This window comes from Nyctereutes procyonoides, unplaced genomic scaffold (assembly GCF_905146905.1).
Source record: "Nyctereutes procyonoides isolate TBG_1078 unplaced genomic scaffold, NYPRO_anot_genome, whole genome shotgun sequence".
NCBI classification, from domain to species: Eukaryota; Metazoa; Chordata; class Mammalia; order Carnivora; family Canidae; genus Nyctereutes; species Nyctereutes procyonoides.
This window is the reverse complement of record NW_026575042.1, coordinates 46,047,859-46,068,440: the sequence shown is the minus strand read 5'-3', so window position 1 is coordinate 46,068,440 and position 20,582 is coordinate 46,047,859.

Sequence of the window (20,582 nt, the reverse complement as noted above, 5' to 3'; positions counted from 1 at the left end):
AGAAACAGAACCAGTTTTCACTGGGAGTGGGATATACTATTTCCATTTGGGGCTTCCTTCTTTTACAATTTGATTTAAGGAAAAATATGAGAGATTCTCGCTGGGAATGTATTTCCTCATTGTCTTCCATCTGCTTAAGCTTCATGAAGGAAGTAGAAACTGGGAGCGTGCCAGAATTAGGAAAAGAGACCGTGTGGCAAATCAGCAGCAAGATGACTCTACCAACTGGACAATAACATGAGGAGAAGTGGTGGAAAAACAAGAAAGTGACAGGATGGACCCGCTCAGGTTTCAAAAGAGAGCCAAGGCTGTTTGTCTAATTGGAGCCAAAGAAGGAGGTTATGTCAATCACTATTGACATAAGGAATGACCGGGCTGTGGTGGTTTCATAGGAAAAGTTCCATAAGGTTCTCTGTACCCCATGGTAGGTTAGATGGCGAGACACTATGGCGTACACCATGCTGGGCACAGGTCACTGCAATAGAACTTATATTTTTTCTTCTTTTTTTTTTTAATTTTATTTTTGTGGTGCCTGGGTGGCTCAGTCGGGTTAGATCTGCCTTTGGTTCAGGTCCTGATCTCAGGGTCCTGGGATCGAGCCCCAAGTCCAGCTCCTTGCTCTGCGGGGAATCTGCTTCTCCCTCTGCCTCTGTCTTTCCCCCTGCTCATGCTTGCGCTCTCTCTCTAATAAATAAATAAAATCTTTAAAAAAACATTTTATTGGGATCCCTGGGTGGCGCAGCAGTTTAGCGCCTGCCTTTGGCCCAGGGCGCGATCCTGGAGACCCGGGATCGAATCCCACGTCAGGCTCCCTGCATGGAGCCTGCTTCTCCCTCTGCCTATGTCTCTGCCTCTCTCTCTCTCTCTCTGTGATGACTATCATAAATAAATAAAATTAAAAAAAATAATAAAAAACATTTTATTTTTAAGTAATCTCTACACCCAACATGAGGCTCAAACTTATAACCTCGAGATCAAGAGTCACATGCTCTACTGACTGAGCCAAGTACCCCTATACCTGTTTCTTTTTTTTTTTAAGATTTTATTTATTTATTCATGAGAGACACACACACAGAGAGAGAGAGAGAGAGGCAGAGACACAGGCAGAGGGAGAAGCAGGCTCCACGCAGGGAGGCCAACGCGGGACTCGATCCTGGGTTCCCAAGATCATGCCCTGGGCGGAAGGCGGCACCGCTGAGTCACCAGGGATGCCCTAGAACTTATTATTTCTAATCTAATGTTAGATCTCTCTTAGTTTTAAGTACTATTCTTTAGACCTCTTACTGCTTGATTTCGTTTTAACAGGTTAACTTTCAACATAATATTTTTAGGTGTTATAAACTGAATAATTCTAGGAATCTGTATATTAATGAGGTCAAACTGCCCCCAGCAATCACAGGAGTGGAGGATGGATTTGTATCTGTTTTCTATAGGAAATCTGAAGCAAGTTGCTGATATATTTGACAGAAAACGTAAATGGTAATGCCCAATTTTCTTCCTGTTGCTTTAGGTTTCCTCAAAAGTCACACCTTAATTCACTATACTCAGGTAACCTTCTAAACTTTTAAAATAAGTTTTCTTCAAATAGAAGTTTTAAAAATATAAATGTGATGGGAATAAAGGGAAAGGAGAAGCTTCTATAAGTTTTATATGTGTAAGAAGCCAGATGACGGAGGGTCAGTTAACCAACACTGGTAAGTGGCATTGACAGCCTGGGATAAACCAAATTAAAGCTGGGGAATTTTCCTGGGCACTTTGGAAAAGAATATTCATCATCAAAATCTTTGTTTCGAACACCATTCTTCAATGGAAGGAACCAGGGCTATTCAGAGAAATAGATAATTCTTTTTTTAAAAAAAGATTTGATTTATTTATTCATGAGAGATGCACAGAGAGAGGCAGAGACACAGGCAGAGAGAGAAGCAGGGTCCCCATGGGGAACCCGTGTGGGACTCGATCCCAGGACACAGGGATTGTATCCTGAGCCAAGGGCAGATGCTCAACTATTGAGTCACCCAGGCATCCCAGAAATAGATAATTCTAAGACTGGGACAGGAAATACAAAAGATGAGTCTCGAGCATCCTGAAGTGTCAGGAACTGAGGAAGTGCTCAAAGAAACAAAATAGAACCATTGTTAGGGGCATTTCAAAGGAATACAGGAGCCAACTACAAGGGCTCCCAATGGGCAAAGCCAGAACAATCTGAGCAAATAAATAAAGTAGTATTGGATTAGAGCCCAAAGTACAAAATAAATATCCATGAGTCCATAGTGATATAAATAAATGATTTGATAAATAAATAAAGAGAAGAGACAAAGCTCTTCTTATACGGAATAATTCCAAATTATTTATGTAACACTCTGCTGTCTGGGGGGTGGAGCATAACTCCCCTCTGCTAAGAGTAACTTTCTTCCAAAGGGCACAGTATGGAAAGAGAGGCAGAGGAGAGTAACTTTACAATGGAGAAACCTGACAAGCACTACCTCAGCCAGGTGATCAAGGTCAACATCAATGATGACAGGTCATGTTTTTGTGACTTAAGGAAAATGGTGTTTACTTCTGTGGTTTTCCTCCTTAAAACCCAAACCAAGTATAATCATGAGAAAATATCAGACATATCTCAGTACAGAGTATTTCACAAAATACCCGACCACTGCTTCTTAAAGCGTCAAGATCGTCAAAATCAAAGAAAGTCTGAGAAATTGTCATAGTCCAGAGGAGCCGAAGGAGACATAACACCTAAATATAATGTAGTATCCTGGGTGGGATTCTAGAGCAGAAAAAATTAATTAGATAAAATAAATTAGATAAAAATTACAGAGTAAGCTATAGACTTTAATTAAAAGTAACACATTAGTATTGGTTCATTAATTATAATAAATACACATACTAATATAAGATGTTAACAATATATGTTATAACTGCGTATAACATTAAAGGGGGAAAAAAACAGGGTATTTGTGAGAGTTTTTTCCTAAGAGGTACTGATAAATTATGGGATTAATAATGGGATAAGGAGAAAACCAGACGCTAAAAGGATTTCTCACCTTTTATTCAGCACTATTTATTCTATTCAAAAGCTCTTATATTGAAAATGTTTATAGTTCGTGTAATTAAGAAAGTAAATCAAAGTTGATCTTCTGAGATTTGTTGAGAAGTATTTGATAGCTGATAATCTGAAGGTGTGGAAGGTTTTCTAGGCCATAAGGAGGCAAGGCACTTTTATAATGAGTTGGAACCAAATCTGTGACATCACCAATGTGGAGTATTCATGGAAATGCCTGCAGAGTCTCCCTGCCTTGTATGGGTGTAGTGGCTATTCCCCAAATAAGGCCGCCAGTAATTCTTCTCCTCATATATGTGCATGATGCTCCTCACATCAAGGGCTAGAATTTATTTGCCTTCCCTTTGAATCTGGGTTGCCTTTATCACTGACTTTAACCCATGAATACAGTAGAAGTGACTTTCTGAAACGTTTAACCTGGGGCATTAGAATGAATAGTAATTTCCACTTCCCATCCCTTGAAACCAGCCTTAAAGCTATGAAAAAGCCATATGGAGAGCCTACCTGCCTGCTGGCCTTCCTTCCTTCTTCCTTCCTTTCTTTTATTTATTTATTTATTTATTTATTTATTTATTTATTTATTTATTTATCATTATTTATTTAAATTTATTTTTTTTGGTAACATATGTAACTTTATTAAGAAATGAAATATAAATTATAAACTACCATTTACCTTTGTACACCGATACTTCAGTATTTCCACTCATTAAATAAAGCACATGTAACTCAAAATGCTAAATAATTCTTAGTTTTTGCCTAAATTCTCTAAAGAACAAAATATTGGTGAATACGCAACATTGTTAAGTAAGGTATGGATGACCTTATTTAACAATCACCACAGACATCAAAATAAATGATCATGGTTAATACCAATTGCAGCATTTATAGAATATTACTTAGGCACAATATTGATGTATTAAATGAAAATACAGAAAAAAAAAAACAAGGAAACTTGTATCTATGGCACCACGTTAATGAGAGGCACAGAGAGAGAAAGGCAGAGACACAGGCAGAGGGAGAAGGAGACTCCCTGTGGGGAGCCTGATATGGGACTCGATCCCAGGACCCAAGGATCATGCCCTGAGCCAAAGACAGGTGCTCAACCACTGAGCCACCCAGAGGTCCCTCTTCTATCTTATTTAATAATATTCAGTGTTGGATGTCCGGGTGGCTCATTCACTTAAGTATCTTCTGATCTTTTGTTTTGGCTCAGTTCATGGTCACAGGCTCATGAGGTTTAGCCCTGTGTTGGGCTCTGAGCTCAGTGGGGAGTCTGCTTGAGATTCTCTGTCTCCTCCTCCTCAAATAAATAAATAAATGTCAAAAAAATAATGTTCACTGTAAAAATTGTAAGAATATTAAAGTACTGTAAGCAAAAGGGGAAGAAGTCGGCCCCTACCATCCTTTCCACATATTCATTCCATCCTTTTAGAAATAACAGTTTGGTACAGATTTAGATGCATGTATGTGTGTGTTTATAAAACATCTTGGAATTCTTGTGTGGTGGTCGCTAGGCCTCCAGTAGTGTTCTTTTCTTGAGAATGACTCAAGATGTGGAAAGATAGGTTTGTGGAATATTCTGCACATTTTCTACCTTTGTTGGACATGGTTAATTGATCCAAGAAGGGACACATGAACTAAGCCACGACAATGACATTATCTCTGTCCCATAGAGTATCAGGGAGACTTAGAATGAACTGGGCTATTTCAATGGCAGATAGAGCCGTAAAGAGATCTGTAAATTGAGGACAAGATGCTGTCCTAATTTGTTTCTTTCCCATTCCCAGATCTTGATGGTCCAACATTTGCCACCAATTTATTAGGTATCTTAGTACTCCTCCAAAAAACAAGTAAGGTATGGATTCCCCTTTTGCAGCCATACCTTACTTATTTTATCTTTTGCTCAAGCAAAGCAAAACTAGAATTGTTGAGACTCCTGGATGGCTCAGAGGTTGAGCATCTGCCTTCTGCTACCAGGGCATGATCCCAGGGTCCTGGGATCGAGTCCCACATCAGGCTCCCTGCATGGAGCCTGCTTCTTCCTCTGCCTGTGTCTCTGTGTTTCTCTCTCTCTCTCTCTCTCTCTCTCTCTCTCTCTCTGTATCTCATGAATAAATAAATAAAATCTTAAAAACAAACAAACAAAAAAACAAAACAAAAACTAGATTTTGTTACCTGCAATCAAAAAGCCATACACACACACACACACACACACACACACACACACACACAGAGTATTTTTAAAATGGGATCATAAGCTCATTATGTTCTATAACTTCTTTTTTTCCCTTTGTAATATGAATCATGAATATATTTTATATATTCCTTTTAGGGACTGTAAAATACTTTATGTATGGATCTACAATATTGTATTTAGTTATCCTCCTTTTGGTAGGTTATTTTGAGTATATTTGCCATGACCAAGATGGCAAAGATGAGTGCAGAAGGGATTATAAGAAGCTGAAGGAAGAGGACATGGCTCCTTTCTTCTCTACTCCTAGCTGCAATCTGTATCCTGTCCTCAGACAAATAGCTTTATAAGGCTGTAGGCTCTGTAAAAATTCCAGCAAAATAATTTTGTATTCTGTGGATTGGGTAAGTCACCTGGAGAATCCTTTCTGTCCATAGTCCCCATCCCTGGGAATTTTGTGAAAAGCAACGAGTCCTATGCAATCTTTGGCCCTTGGGGGTAATGACTTGGGTCCTACATAAGTGTGTTAAATTTCCTTGGTTCCTAAAAAACCTAGAGGAAATTGAGTCAGTAGGCAAAGTCCTCCTTGATCTGGAGGCTAGGAGAGTACAAGACTCTGGGAAGCAAGCCAGCTTCCTCCAGGTGATCCATGAGGGGGCCTTCTATACTGTAGCCTCATGGGAGAAAAGACCACTCTATCTTCTACCACTTGCAGGGATGCTGCCCTGAAGACCACTCCAGCAATCAGACATGAGCTGCAGGGAGAAATCAAGGACAACACACCTCCAAGGTGATCTAACAGAGAGAAGAATGCCACACAGGTCAACCAGAATACACTTGCAGTAAAGTCAAACTTCTGGAAGAAACTGACCAAAGAAAGAGCACTTGAGGAGATGCAAGACTTTCTGGAACTAAAAACATGATTTCCCAACACTTTGCTAGACAAATTGAAGGAGAGTTACTAATGGTCTGGTAAATCAAATTGAAGAGCCATCTCAAAACAGCAAAAACTAGAGAGAGAGAAATCATCAGGGAAGAGGCAAGAGACTTGGAGGGTGCATCAAGGGTACCTAACCAGCAAATAATAATAGGTGTTCCAGAGGAGCTAAAGGAACAGATGGCGGAGAGGCAATAATTAAACAAATTAGAAGAATATTTCCCTGCAATGAATGAAAATCTGAGTCTGCAAATGGAAGGGACTCACCAAGTTCCAAGAATGATTGATTAGAAAACATACACATTTAGGCATATCCTGCTAAAATTCCTGAATTCTAAGGATTAAAAAAGAATCTTACCTGCTTCTCGAACAGAAAAAAAAAGGTTATCTAAAAAAGGAAAGGAGTAAGGCTCTCATAGTACTTCTCATTGGACATGTAGACAACTAGGAGGAAAAACAGCAGACCAAGAAATTCTATTGCACCAAGTTCTCATTTACCTGACTAGGTGGGCAAGGGTGTTTATGGATACACCAGAATTCGGAGCCTACAGAGCTCATGTAATTCACAAACACCTGCTATGGCAAACAACAGCACGTCTCAACTTTAATGTAAATCACCTGGGGATCTTGTTAAAGTACAGATTCCAGTTCAGCAGGTCTGAGATGGAGATCAGAGATTCTGTATTTCTAACAAATTCCCAGGTGGTGCCTATGCTGCTGGCATCTGGACCACAGGCATAAACTCTCAGGTTGACCCTTTGGGCTTGAATCCTTGACTCTACCTCTTTCTGGCTGTGTGAAATTCTTCTTCAACTTTTCTATGCTTCAATTTCTTCATCTGTAAAGTAGGGATAATGATAGTACCTGCCTCACAGAGTTATAAAAATTAAGTGACCCAATACATGTAAACTTCCTAAACTGCCTGGCACATAGTAAGTATTCAATAAATATTGGCTTTTAACATAATGAAATACTCTCTGTGAATATGTAATATGAGTGTGAAACGAGGGGTTTAGAACAAAGACAGCATGCTGCAAAGGCCATTTTATTATTGTAAATGAAAGTACTGAATGATCTCAGCAAGTCCTGGACACTGGAGTGGTGAAGCGAAGTACCAGCATTGCCAAGGTCTCATCTGGGGAAGACAGAGGGGAGAGGAGGAAACATGTGCATTCAGAACTATTTTAGAATTTATCCTGTGGGGATAATTGCTAGCTTGTTTTCAGATAGTAGGGAAAATGCCCTATCATGAGCATAGGAGTAGAGAAGGTGTCTGTTAACAGGATACAAGTGAATATCAAAATTTCTATATTAACACAGGAAAATAAAATAGGCTGAACAGAAAATTTATCAAACCATCAAGAAAAAGAGAATAAAGTTGACTATTAATCTTAAGACTCTTGCAAGAAAATCGAAGAAATTGAAAGTATAATCTAGGAGCAAGGGAGACCTTCTTGACCATGCTTGATAACACAGACACTCCCCCCACCCCAACAGATCTATTTGGGTAAAAAAGGCAAATTTGGAAAAATGTTCATAAATAGATGTAACATTAAGAGAGACTGGTTAGCTGTTCACAAAACAGATTTCTTCAAGGGACACACCTTTTTCCTCTTTTATATTTTTATGGCTTTATTTATTGAGGTATAATTGAGGTATAGTAAACCACACCTAACTATAATATATGATTTAAGGAGTTTTGTCATATGTATAAGACCTGTGAAATCATCACCACAATCAAGGTAAAGGAATAATCATCATTCCCAAAGGTTTCTTGTTGCCCCTATGTAACTCATTCTTCACTCCCTACTCTGCCTCCATGGGCGTCCATTTCTCAATCTTCCTATAACATATGGCCAAGTGCCTGGGGGTTGGCCAGCAAGATCTGAGCAGAAATGAGAGCATTCCTCCGGGATGCTAGGATCCTAGCCTCCCATGGATGAGCCTTTCTCTCTTCCCCTATGTCCCGGCAGGAGAGCCAAGGTGACCTAGGAAACCATGGTTAGAGAAGGCAGGGCCCTCACCAGCCTAGATCTCTGAATGACTTATGTGGAGCAGAGTGCCCCATTCATTGCCAATAAATCTCTATTGTGTTAAACCATTGTTTGAGTGTTTGTTGCAACAACTACTATTGCCTTAGCTAATACAATAATTTTCATGGAGCGCTTCCAAATTGACAAGAAATAAACAACCTGGTGGAAAAATGTTGAGAAGAGTCAATTCACAGAGAAGCAAATCCAAATTATGAACATACAAAACAAATGGAAAGATGTTTCTATGCTAGTAGGTATGGAAATTTAAATTAAAGTAATGCATCAGACGAGCAACTAATCATATATACTGTGAGGGACAAAGTGGAACAAACAAACACTGGTGGTAAAAAATGTGAGTTGTTACCTCTCAGAAAATTAATCTGGCAACATGTACTAAAATAATAAATACAAGTAGTCTCTGCTTTATTTAGTGGTTCCTTTCTTGGGCACCTATCTTAGGCAATAACAGAACTGGGATAGGGAGTTATCTATGTAAGATGATGTTTATTGCAGATTGTGTGCATGACAAAAACAAAACAATTAAAGCATAACTGGAAACACAAGGAGTAACTATCAATAAAAGAATGGTTGAATAATTGATAGAAAAGCCATTCCATGGGAAGTTATACTGAATATTTGAAAAAAAAATCAGAGCTAAATCAGATAAAATGTTGGGATTTTTATGAGGTTTCATAGAGAAAATAAAAATGGAGAAATGTATATATAACAGATAATTTTCATTAAACAACAATCCAAACCTTCCAGTACATGTATATGTATATGACAACATGTGTTTATATATGTGTGTGTGTGTGTATGTATTTAATTAAATGAGCATGGAAAACTAAAGACAAGACTTTACAACATGGATAATAAGTATGGTTTAGAGGGGAGGTATGGTAGGCTAATGGCCTCCCAAGACATCTGTATCCTAATCCTCAGAACCTAAGAATATTACCTTATATGACAAAAGGAACTTCACAGGTGTGATTAAATTACAGGTCTCAAGGTGGGAAAATTATCCTAGATTTTCACCACAATGTCAGCACAGGGAAGCAGGAGATCAGAAGGATAGAAGAGGAAAAGGATTTACATTGGCAATGACGTTGCAGTAATGCAGCCATAAGCCAAGGCATGCCGGCGGAGGCGACCAGAAGCTGGATAATGCAAGGAACAGATTCTCAGCTGGAGCCTCCAAAAGGAATCAACAGCTCTCCTCATGCCTTGGCTTTAGCCATGTAAGACTCATTTTGACCTCTGGCCTCTAGAACCATAAAAGAAAAAAATTCTGTTTGAAGCCACTACGTTTGTGGCAATATGTTACAGCAGCAATGGGAAATAAATGCAGGTCCATGTTGGTTGAAGGGTGTGTTTTGCAGTCATGACTTTTCCCCTGTATGATCCCCTCTGCTTGAGTGTCGGTGGAACCTGTGAATCTGGTGGGATATCACTCCTGGGATTATAGTATGTGGCAAAAGTGAAGGGATTTTTTTGAAGGTGTAATTAGGTTTGACTTTGAGTTCATCAAAAAGGATATTATCCTGGATGAGCCTGATTTAATCAAGACACAGAGAGGGAGAGAGAGAGGCAGAGCCACAGGCAGAGGGAGAAGCAGGCTCCCCATGTAGGGAGCCTGACGTGGGACTCAATCCTGGGTCTCCAGGATCAGGCCCTGGGCTAAAGGCAGCGCTAAACCACTGAGCCACGGGGGGTGCCCAAGTGAACTCTTTAAAAGAGGACTTAGAGCTTCCTTGAGATCAGAGACGTGGGAAATAGCAGAGTCTCTTTCTCTGGCTGCTGGTCTTGTAGAAGCTGGTCACCATCGTATTCCACAGCCATAGGAAAGGAGCTCTGCCAACAATCACAAGTGCTTAGGGGGGGGACCTTGAGTCTCAGATGAGACCGCGACCCCCAAAGACACCTTGACTAAAGCCTTCTCAGAGCCTGAGTAGAGCATCCTGCTAATCCATGCCCAGACTTTCAACCCAAGGGAACTGGGAAATAATAAGTGGGTGGTATTCTAAGCCTCTGAGTTTGTGATAATTTCTTACACAATAGAAAACTAATACAGAGGGTAAAAATAGAGAACCAAGGAAAGACCAAGCGGAGGAAAGAAACTACTGCTCTAAAAAAATAACATTGATTATATTTGCAATTGTATAAAACTGGATAGATGCGGATAAAGTAAACATGAATGTTTAAAAGTAAAAAACAAACCTCCTACACATTGGGAAATATTTAAACAAGATTTATTTATTTATTTGAGAGGGAGTGGGGGAAAGGACAGAGAGAGACTCTGAGCAGACCCAAGAGTCCAACTAGGGGCTCCATTCCAGGACCTTGGGATCATGACCTGAGCCGAAACCGAGAGCCAGATGCTTAACCACCTGAGCCACCCAGGTGGCCCTACCTTTGGCATTTTTGATTGTGGCATGATTTTTGAAGAACATGGGGGAGTTGTGTGAGAAAGAGAGGAAAAGTATGGAGATATTTGTAGCCACGGTAAGTTGAGATCTGAGAAAGATATAGAGAGAAAGGATTTCAAGAAGTTTAGCTGTGTATTACAAGTGGAATTCCCTTGGATGCCTATTTGGAAGATTTCAGTCAAGGTTTTCAATGTAGTCGACGATTTGGGGGTGTCAGTGATACTTCTTTTGGATAGAAGACAGTGCTAAAGCAGTCCAGAAAGTGGCTCCTCTTTATGTTGATTGTGCTCCCTAAAACTCCTTATGGCTCCCCATCTTTGCAGGATTTCTAAGGCTCTTAGCTTTGGCCCAACCTGTGTGTACAGAGCTCTTCACACTTAAATCACAAAGCCACATGACCACCCTTAAAAAAAGTTGCAGCACTATTGTTATACATACATGATGCGATCTTACTTGGGCGTATCAGTAGGATGGATCCTTACAGTGGAGCTACGAGATGAAAGGCAATGTACAGTAAATTTTGATAAAATCTTTATATTTTCGAAGTTGGTCTCCATAAAGAGCCTGTACCAATCTACATTGGTACTGCTCCACATAAGGTATGAGAGAGCCCATGTCCCCATATCTTGTTGTAACCTTACAAATATTTATAATACCATTGATTAGAAATCTTTTAAGTTTTTGCCCATCAGGCAAAAAATGGTAGGAACACATTTTTCTGATAAGCATCATCCATTTGTATTATTTCTCTGCATTGCTGGCCCCTAGCCTTCCAGCCTGAAATGATTGTTGCCAAATGAAAGGCAAACCATCTTCTGTGGGACGTAATGGCAGAAAAACTTTCCCCTTCCAGCAATATCACCACGGAGCAGTGAAGGCCTGAGGATCACACCACCTAAGCTACTCTATTACTCTCAAAAAGCTGCTTTGGGAAAACACTCTGATGAGTAAAACAGTAAAAGTATTCCTGCCTACCAAGGTATGTGATGCAATACAAATGAATCATTAAAATCATTGCAAGAATAGCTCTCATTTAAGTATATAAAAGTCAGCAGGGAAAATGTTTTCAGGGTTGGCTACAATAATCTACACTGACTTAATGCTTTCTCTCTTACGAGGTTCTACAGCATTGCCAAATTTATCTTGTTCACCTGCCTCGCTCTACTAACTTGCAAAGGAGCCCGATCTACATTACTGAAACTCCGTTGGGTACATTTTGGTTACCCTTTTCTTCAAGATCCTTAGCTAAGCCAGCAAGCATAGCTCAACTCATTCATTCATTCCATCATTCATTCACTCACTCAAAAAACTATTTAGCATGGATTTTTGCCCCAGGTATCCTGTAAAACTGAGGATACCATGATAAATATATGGACACATCCCATCTCTTCATGGCTTTGCAATTTAGTGAGAGAAGTCAGTTCAATAAATAAACCATTATTATACAGTACAGTGTTTGGGGAAGTTCAGATATTTGGAAGTGGCTGGCTTGGGGTGGCCATAAAAGAGTTGCTCCAAGCAGAGGAAAACAGTATCTTTTGTCAAAGAACCATCAGCATCAGCAGCATCATTGTCACATGACATTACATAAGCATGCACATCCAGGCATGGAATCAGCAACCAATTCTTGTGCAAATTTTTAAAAACTGACACACAAAATTTCAGGAATATATTCAAGGTTTCTCTTTTCTTTTCTTTTCTTTTCTTTTCTTTTCTTTTCTTTCTTTCTTTTTTTTTAGAGAGAGCATGCATGAGCGGGAGGAGGGGCTGCGGGAGGTAGAGAGAATCTCAAGCAGGCTCCCCGCTGAGCACAGACGGATCTCAGGACCCTGAGATCACCACCTGAGTTGAAACCAAGAGCTGGATGCTTTCTGTTTGTTTATTTGCTTTTCACAGAAGGAACACAAAGGCTGAAAAGGAACAATATATGCTGGAAAAATTAAGAATGTGACTGTGGCCAGAGAACAGGATATATGGTATGTGGTGGAGAGAAAGGAAAAGATGAATAGCATCCAATTGGTGAGGGCCTGGCCTGAGTGATTAAGTCTGGCAGTGATGTCTGGGGTAATGGAAATGTCAAGGTAACTGGGCCATTTATGCAACAGGGGACTTGTTTTCAGAGCCTACTCCAAAGACAAAGTAATCCTTTGAGCCAAAAGAAGTTGACTTCACTCTTTCCTACCTCCTCCCTCATTATAGCTCCAAATAATGCAATCTCACAAAGGTACTGAATAGCCCAGAAGGTCCAGAGAGAGATTTGCATAAAACCAACCATTCCCTGAGGCTGATACTCAGAAGCTAGGAATGATCTGCCAAAGTCAGAACAACCTTAGGTAAAAAAGTAAGCATCCCGGCAAGGCACCCAGGAATCAAACAGTGAGAAACACGAAGAGGAATACTGTTAAAGGTTGTAACATTTCTTAGTGAGGAGCAACTAGAGACAAATAAAACAACCCATTGCAGATCCCCTTTGCAGTTAGCTGAATGTGACTATGTATATTAAACTTTATGGAGTTCTCATTTCAGAATATGGCTCCAGTCATCATCTTTTGCACCTTCATAAACTCCCAAGTTAAAGACCTCCCCCCACCCTGGGTATGAGTTTGTATGTAGATCTCCACTGGGAAGACAGTCAAGAGTTCAGTGTCCAGAGTGAACAAAGCCAGACAACAAGGCCCCAATCTAGACTGCCATCTGGATGTGTTGTCTGATACACCAGCCTTAGTAGGGGTTTGGACTTCATTCTTTGGGCCAAAGATTCCAGTGAATAACAGTAAATGGGCTACACAGATGCTCTTGGACCTTAGGGTAACTAGGCAGGACCTGGGACAATCATCATCCTGGGCCCTCTGCTTCAGCCACAGATAACTCCTGTCATGTAGCTTGATGTGAGCTTAAACATATTACTATTTCCTGTGTGTTAACAGGTGAAAAAGCACTCTTGCGATGGGGAGCAGTGATGAACTCTGATCACTACCCCTCTTCATTGAGTGGTCACCTCCAACTCAAAACTTTCTGTGCTTCTCTGGCATCTTCTGGATGCGAAAAAAAAAAATGCTCATAGTATAGAAGACCTGGAACCTTCGCACTGAGATAATGAAGATGGATTAGCAGGCAGGATTGAGAGCAAAGAGGTGAAGTCATCGTTAAATTACCCTTTGAGATGCAATTACATGAAAGATAGTGAACGGCTGCTATCCATCTCTTCTTAAAAATGAAATGGAATTGGGCTTTAACTACAGCCTGAGGAATTCATGCTAGATAAAAGGATGCAGCAGGACCGCTTCACGCTCCCAAGTCATTCATGTTTATCCATGGGTGTAGTTATAGTGTGCTCTGAGTTGGAGTCATCGGCTGCGCTCATTCATTTTTGTATCCACGATACCTAGTACAGCGCCTTAAGTGACAGTGATCAGGAGAGACAGGCTGATGTTCTTGAAAGCTGTTTAATACAGAACAAGTGTTTTCACTTGGAATACCATAGGACTCATGGACCATGGAGCCACAATGTCGCCTTCTATTACTCCTTTTTATTTCTCACAGCCAGACCCTCCAAGTCCTAAACTGAGAAACTGATACTCCTGTCCATGGAGGTAGCTGACTTACTAAATTTTCAAGAGTGAAACGTTACTGGTCATGTTCCTTTGGAGTTTAAATCTACAAGATATCCTTTAGTATGAATATTCTCTAGCTGAAGATTTACTGCTCTGTTTGCTACATATAATGAATTCTTCAGGCAAGTTTCTCACATCCCTGTACTGTCAGCTTACTCCTTCCCTGGCTATACACCCTGCCTGGGCTGGACAAAGAACCGATTAATGTATTGTTTCTCCTGTAAACTCTACTATGTTGAGTGGAAAAAGGGCAAAAAGAGAAAACACTGTCTTTGTTACTTGTCTGAGTTTGAATCATCTTGTAGCTTTACTAAGACTTCTTTAAAAATGAGTCCCTGGCAGTGAATAAAACTCTAATCTGCATATAATGCCACAAGTATTAAAATGTACTATCTAGTCAGTAGATTTTGAAATCCAGTCAAGGTCCTCGCAGGGAAGAGATGACACACTCTAAGTATAATTGAGAAGAGTTTGATGAAAGGATTATTTCACAAAAATAGGCTGGAGTTATGGGCACCAACAAGAAATGGTGAAGCACCCAGGGATGAGCCACACTGGGGGGCTGTTACCATCTGTAGAGCTGGAAGGGCCGAGTGACAGTTGTGTTAGAAGCTGAGCCCTGGGAGAGAGGCTCGCTGGTAGAAGCCGTGGTCTTGAGTAGAGGAACACAACTACCAAACCAAAACCTGTCAGGGAATCAGTAACGCATCCTTTTCCCACCTGCCCTCAGATCTCCCGATGGCAGCTCCCATTGGCCAGATCCAACTAGAGGTTTCCAGAGATCTCCTTCCAGGGATACATTCTGTATCTGGGGAGTTGGTGGGAAAAGGAAGACTATCTTTGGAGGGTCAAACAAACAATACATAGCTGCCCATTGACATCAGTCAGAGTTCAACAGGGACAAATGGAAAAGTTCATATATGAGATGTCTTTTTACAAAATGTGGGCAGGACACAGGGGAACCACAAAAGATTATGCAGTTACCTAGAGTTACTAGTAGTAGAGCTGTTACTGCCTAATGATTTTGGTACTGATTCCAATGTGTGGGTTTTCTCCCCACACCACTAAGCAATTCTACAACACCAGTGGGGGGTCCTACAATTCAACTCAATTCTGACCCTATCTACCCAGGGATAGCATCAGATTCCATAGATTAAGGGCTCAGTCCTATAAAACTGCCTCCACTTCAGATGTCAATCGCAAGTCTAGTTTGGTCTGTTACCTGTGTTTCTACCGAATGGCTATAAATCAGAGGTTCCCACAACTCCTCCTTGGGTTTAAATTTGGTAGGGCAGCTCACAGAATTCAGGAAACCATTTGACTTACTAGATTACTGGTTTACTACAAAGTATATTAAAGGATACAAATGAATAGCCAGGTAAAGAGATACGTAAGGCGAGATCTGAAGCAAGGGAACTTCTTTCCCCATGGAGTTTGGGGCCCAGCTCAGTGGGAGATGGAAATGTTCTGGTTCACCAACCTGGAGAGTCCCCAAACCCTTTCATTTTGGGTTTTTATTAAGGCTTTGTTATGCAGGCACACTTGATTAAATCATTGGTTCTTGGTGATTGGACTCAATCTCCAGCCCCTCTTCCCTCCCAGAGACCAAATATATATATGAAATAAATCATAATATCACAGCACCCAGCCCCAAAGAGACAAGGGAGAGCACTGATTTTAGAACCCAAAAGGACAGTGTGTGTAGAGGATACCACCTCAGACGAGCAGTGAGCTTTGGTGAAGGAACACCACCAACCTAATGGAGGATTGAGGGAGTGACACCCTGACCTCACCTTCCGGTCTTCCACTAGGGCTCCCTATTGGCCAACACAAACTGGAGGCTAAGGAAAGGGAGCTCTGGGGGAATGTCCATACAGGTTAGCCTCTAGACAGAAGGTCGGGTGGGAAAAGAGTGAAGAGTGAATCTGGAGAGGCAAACCAAAGGTATCCGGCATGCCTGCTCTGAACGAAATCACGCATTAACTAACTAACTTCCTTCCTTGCTCCCTCCCACTAGACCTTACTAATCTTTGTATGTAAATTTAACCTTTAAAATTCCTCAGGCAGGGACTATTGCCCTTTACCACGCAAGCATCCTCTGTCCTGTTGACCTCTTAGCATTTTTCAATTTTTTAAATGGAAGTTTTCTCTCTTTTTAAATCTTTATTTATTTGAGAGACAGAGAGAGAGGGAGGATCTTCAAACAGACCCCCTGCTGAGCTTGGAGCCCTACATAGGGCTCTATCCCAGGACCCTGAGATCATGACCTGAGCCCAAGAGTCAGCTGCTTAACTGACCGAACAACCCAGGTGCCCCAGAAGTTCTGTTTGTAAAAAACAAAACTTGACAGGAACCCTAATATATGAAATTAATAAAGCAGTATTTATTTGTGGAAATTTAGAAATGTAAATTCACATATCCTTACTTTGGGGCTAACCAAAGAGAACACTAATGAGATTTTTGATTAACGCAAGAGTTTGACATCAGTCTCACCGGCCTGCCTTGACATCGGTGACTGCCCAAGTGGACAGGCTCAAGGGAAACAGTGTGACAGCCACAGGTGTAAGTGACCAGGAAACCTGGAAGCTTCCATTTTCCCACCTGACAACTTCTCGGTGAGGCCTCCTTTTTGAAATCCAAGTCTGACTTCTAGAACACACGAGTTACAACTGACAGCTACACGTCGCGGGCCACCTGGTCAGGAAATATCTCATCTCCCTGAAAACTCATCCTTTACGCCTCGGTTATCAAACACTTTGGAGCAGCTTAGCCCAGGAAATGAAGGCTCTTATTAAAAACATGGAGATTTAGGAAGCCAGGACGTGATTAACCATGTTGGCATTCTGCCAAATGAGCAGTTAACAACCAGGGCTGGGAAAACAAGTGCCGATTAGTAATCCCTGGGTTTACAAAAGGGGTTTAGACCCAATCCTAACAAACCACTGTGACCAACTAGAAAATCCCTAGCCTATTGAAGCTGTGACTGTGCTGCCTTAAAAAAAAAAAAGGTATTAGTCTAATCAAAATGTATTCATCACTACCTCTGCTTGTAAAGAAAAAAAAAATCCCATAAGATTATTTATATTTAAATTCAGCAGCCTGGAAATCTCCTAGATGCTCTCGATAAAACAAAATTAGACTTCGAACCCACTCACAAGGTTTCTAATGATTAATGTTTATTTAAATCTCAGTGAACTATACCTGAAAGAACACTGGCTCTGAAGTCGATCAGAATTGGGGCACCAGTTTTGAATACATTTTGGTTCAAGTCGCAGAGTACCAGATATCCACTGGCCCAAACTAGCCTTTTTAATTTTTGTCCAGTTACTAGATGTCTGAAGGGAAATAGTTGCCCGTGGTCTGGGGCCTTGACGATGAGGGGCCCCATTTCCGCAGTGTTGCTGGCCTTTCTCTCCCACCCATGGCTTTGCGGTGATCCAATATCTGTGAAGGGTAAAGGGACGTGAGGACAAGGGTCGGTGATGGTGATGTCAGAAGAGGGTTGGGGGAATGACAACTCTTGTTTGGGGAACTGTTGAGTCCGGGGACTTGGTGATGTGACGGCACTCAGCAGACTGGTCCTAGAGGCAATTAAAGATACAGAACTGTATTTGGGGACAGAAATCAGAGTTAAGGAGGATGACTTGGGGCTGAGAAGGTAGGAGGATGCTAAATTGAGAGATTAGGGGAAGACTTTCTTTTCAGGACTAAGTGAAATACTCCCTCTGTAGACAAGGGTTGGTCTGAAGAGGAGGTGGTGCAGACAGAACCATTCGGGTATGGCAGTCAAGTTAGAGTGGGAGGCGAGGTCCTCTGGAAGTGAGGTTGGGCCACACTGAGGGATTGGATTGGAAATGGCCAGTGTGGGGACACACAAGGGCTGCAGAAAGCTGGCTTGGCTGATAGAATGATAAAACTTGTCGTGATTCAGGCCTGCAGATTTCCAGTTTCCACAGCTGCAGTTCAGGGGTGGAAACTGAGCTAAAGGTCAGGGATGGCCCAGGGTTGGTAATGGCCATGGCGTGAGGATGGCAGGAATGTTCCCGATGACTAGGTAGGGAGGCTGACTAGGATCCAGACCAGGCAGGGAGAGCATTCAGGAAGTCAACTCTCTATGATTAAGCCTCCGGCTTCTTTTCTTCTATACTCATTATCCCTTCAGGTTTCTCTCCCTTTGAAAGCAACTGCAGGATGCCAGAGGTAGCTTGGCATAGTGGGAATCACAATTATGAAGAAATTAGCCTGGCTCTAGGCGCTAGCAAAATGCTTGTGTAATAGAACTTTAGCTCCAGATCCCAGATCACTTCTGAGGGGTTAACTCTTAAGTCTTGCTGGACTGAGATATTTCCTCCTATTTTTATACTTTGTCTCTTATCCTTGCATATTTAAGAGCAGGGCTCTCCAAACCTCCCCTCTCCTATGAGAAGGCTTTAGCTTAGAAGGAGTACACGTGGGCACCTCCTACATAATTTCAACCAGCAGCGGCAGCGATGTAGAGTTAGCCGCCCTCTTGTCACAGGATGGTTGTCTACACTTCTGTGGCCTTCCAGAGTCATCCTTGGTTTGGGGGAAGTTCCTCGCATTCCTGCAACACCATGGGAAGAAGCAGGAGATCAGTACATTGAGAGTGACCTAAGGATCTATTGTGGATAGACGTTTATGTCCAAGAAAGTGGGAGGGCATGGTGAAGAGAACACCAAGAATGCTGAGTGTGGTTTCTGAACTGATGAAATCAATTGATAAATCTTTTGTCTCTTCACATCTTCACCTGAGGAAAGAACTTCTCTTTTAACCTTCTCTACAGAAAGAGAGATAGTTTCTCTAGTCTCACAGAATTCTAGGTTCTTAGTAGTGGAAGGTTTTCTACTGGTCTAGTCCAGGATGTCACCCAAAGCAGCAAGAACTTCTGAAACTGCCTTGGCAAGTGGCTGTTTCACATCTTCTCAAACACTTCCGGTGGGGGAGGAGCTGATTACTTGGTGGAACAGTGTGTACTTTCTGACAGGCCTGATTCTTAGACAACTGTCCCTGACATGGGATTGCCATTTGCTTCCCAGTAGCTTTCCTTTATTTGTCCCAATTTTATTCTCTGGTACCTCATGAAGTAGATGTTTTTCCTCTTTCAAATGAGAAACTTACCGGTGTTCCAATGCTCCTCTTAGGTTCCCACTAATACTCTCTTTTTCTTGAGACAAAAAAGGCTTACCTTACAACATCAGTTTCTTAAGTTCCCCTTCAGCAACAGGGCTTTGGAACTCCTCACCATGCTGGTCCTCATCTCTTAGCTGGTAATGCAAGCAGGAGGCCCCCAGACCTGGACACAGCATTAGGATGTAGGCTGACCAGGATGAGGTACATTGGGACAATTCCTTCCTCTAAACTGGACCACCCCTGATACAACTGTTATAGTCCCAGGGTGCGTTCTTTTCCTTGGTCTGATGAGGCCATAACCCCATCTTCTGGGATTTCAGTGTACTACCACTTAGCTCTATTTCCTTCTTGTGGTTTTATAACTATAGGCACATATAAAGCTTGTCATAAATTCTTTGTCTCTGAAGTCTTGGGCTAAATTCTACACCTCTTTCTCATCCCTGGAAAACTTATTACTAAGTGCCATAAGGTATAAGTTGGGTTTAGTTTAGCAATATTTATTGTGTCATTGCGATGTACCAGGAATTTTATTAGATGTTAAGGTGAGGGGAAAGTGTCAAATGAATTAGATTATGATTTTTACCTTAGGGCAACTTACTGGCTAAGAGAAGACACCCACATAGACACATCATTACAATGTGCTAAAAAAAAAACAACTGTAACATAAACACAGTGGTTATGAGGGCCCAGATGAGGCACTCTTGGCCCAAATTGGAAATTCAAGAAAAGGTTCCCAGAAAGAGAAATATCTTTAACATTAAGAATTAGAGGATACTGGGAAGAATGTGGGAAGATAGGCAAAAAGAGTAAAGTTAGGGAGGCAGGAAGCATGTTGGCATATATGTGGAGCTACAGGCTATTTATCTGGTAGTACTAGAGCACCAAGTACCAGATAAGTAGGGGCAAGGTCACTGAAAACCTTACTTTCCACCTTAGGCTGGATTCAGTAGGCAATGGGAGCCCTTAAAATGTTTCAAGAAGATGGGGGAGTAATCAAATTTGACTTAGTAAGAAGAATGGATTTTAAGATGGCTAATCTAGAGGTAGGCACATGGGTTCTGAGTACTTAGGGGTCTAAATTATTTATTTATTTATTTGTTTGTTTGTTTGTTTGTTTGTTTATTTATTTATGAGAGTGTGTGCAAGTGGGGGGTAGGACCAAAGGG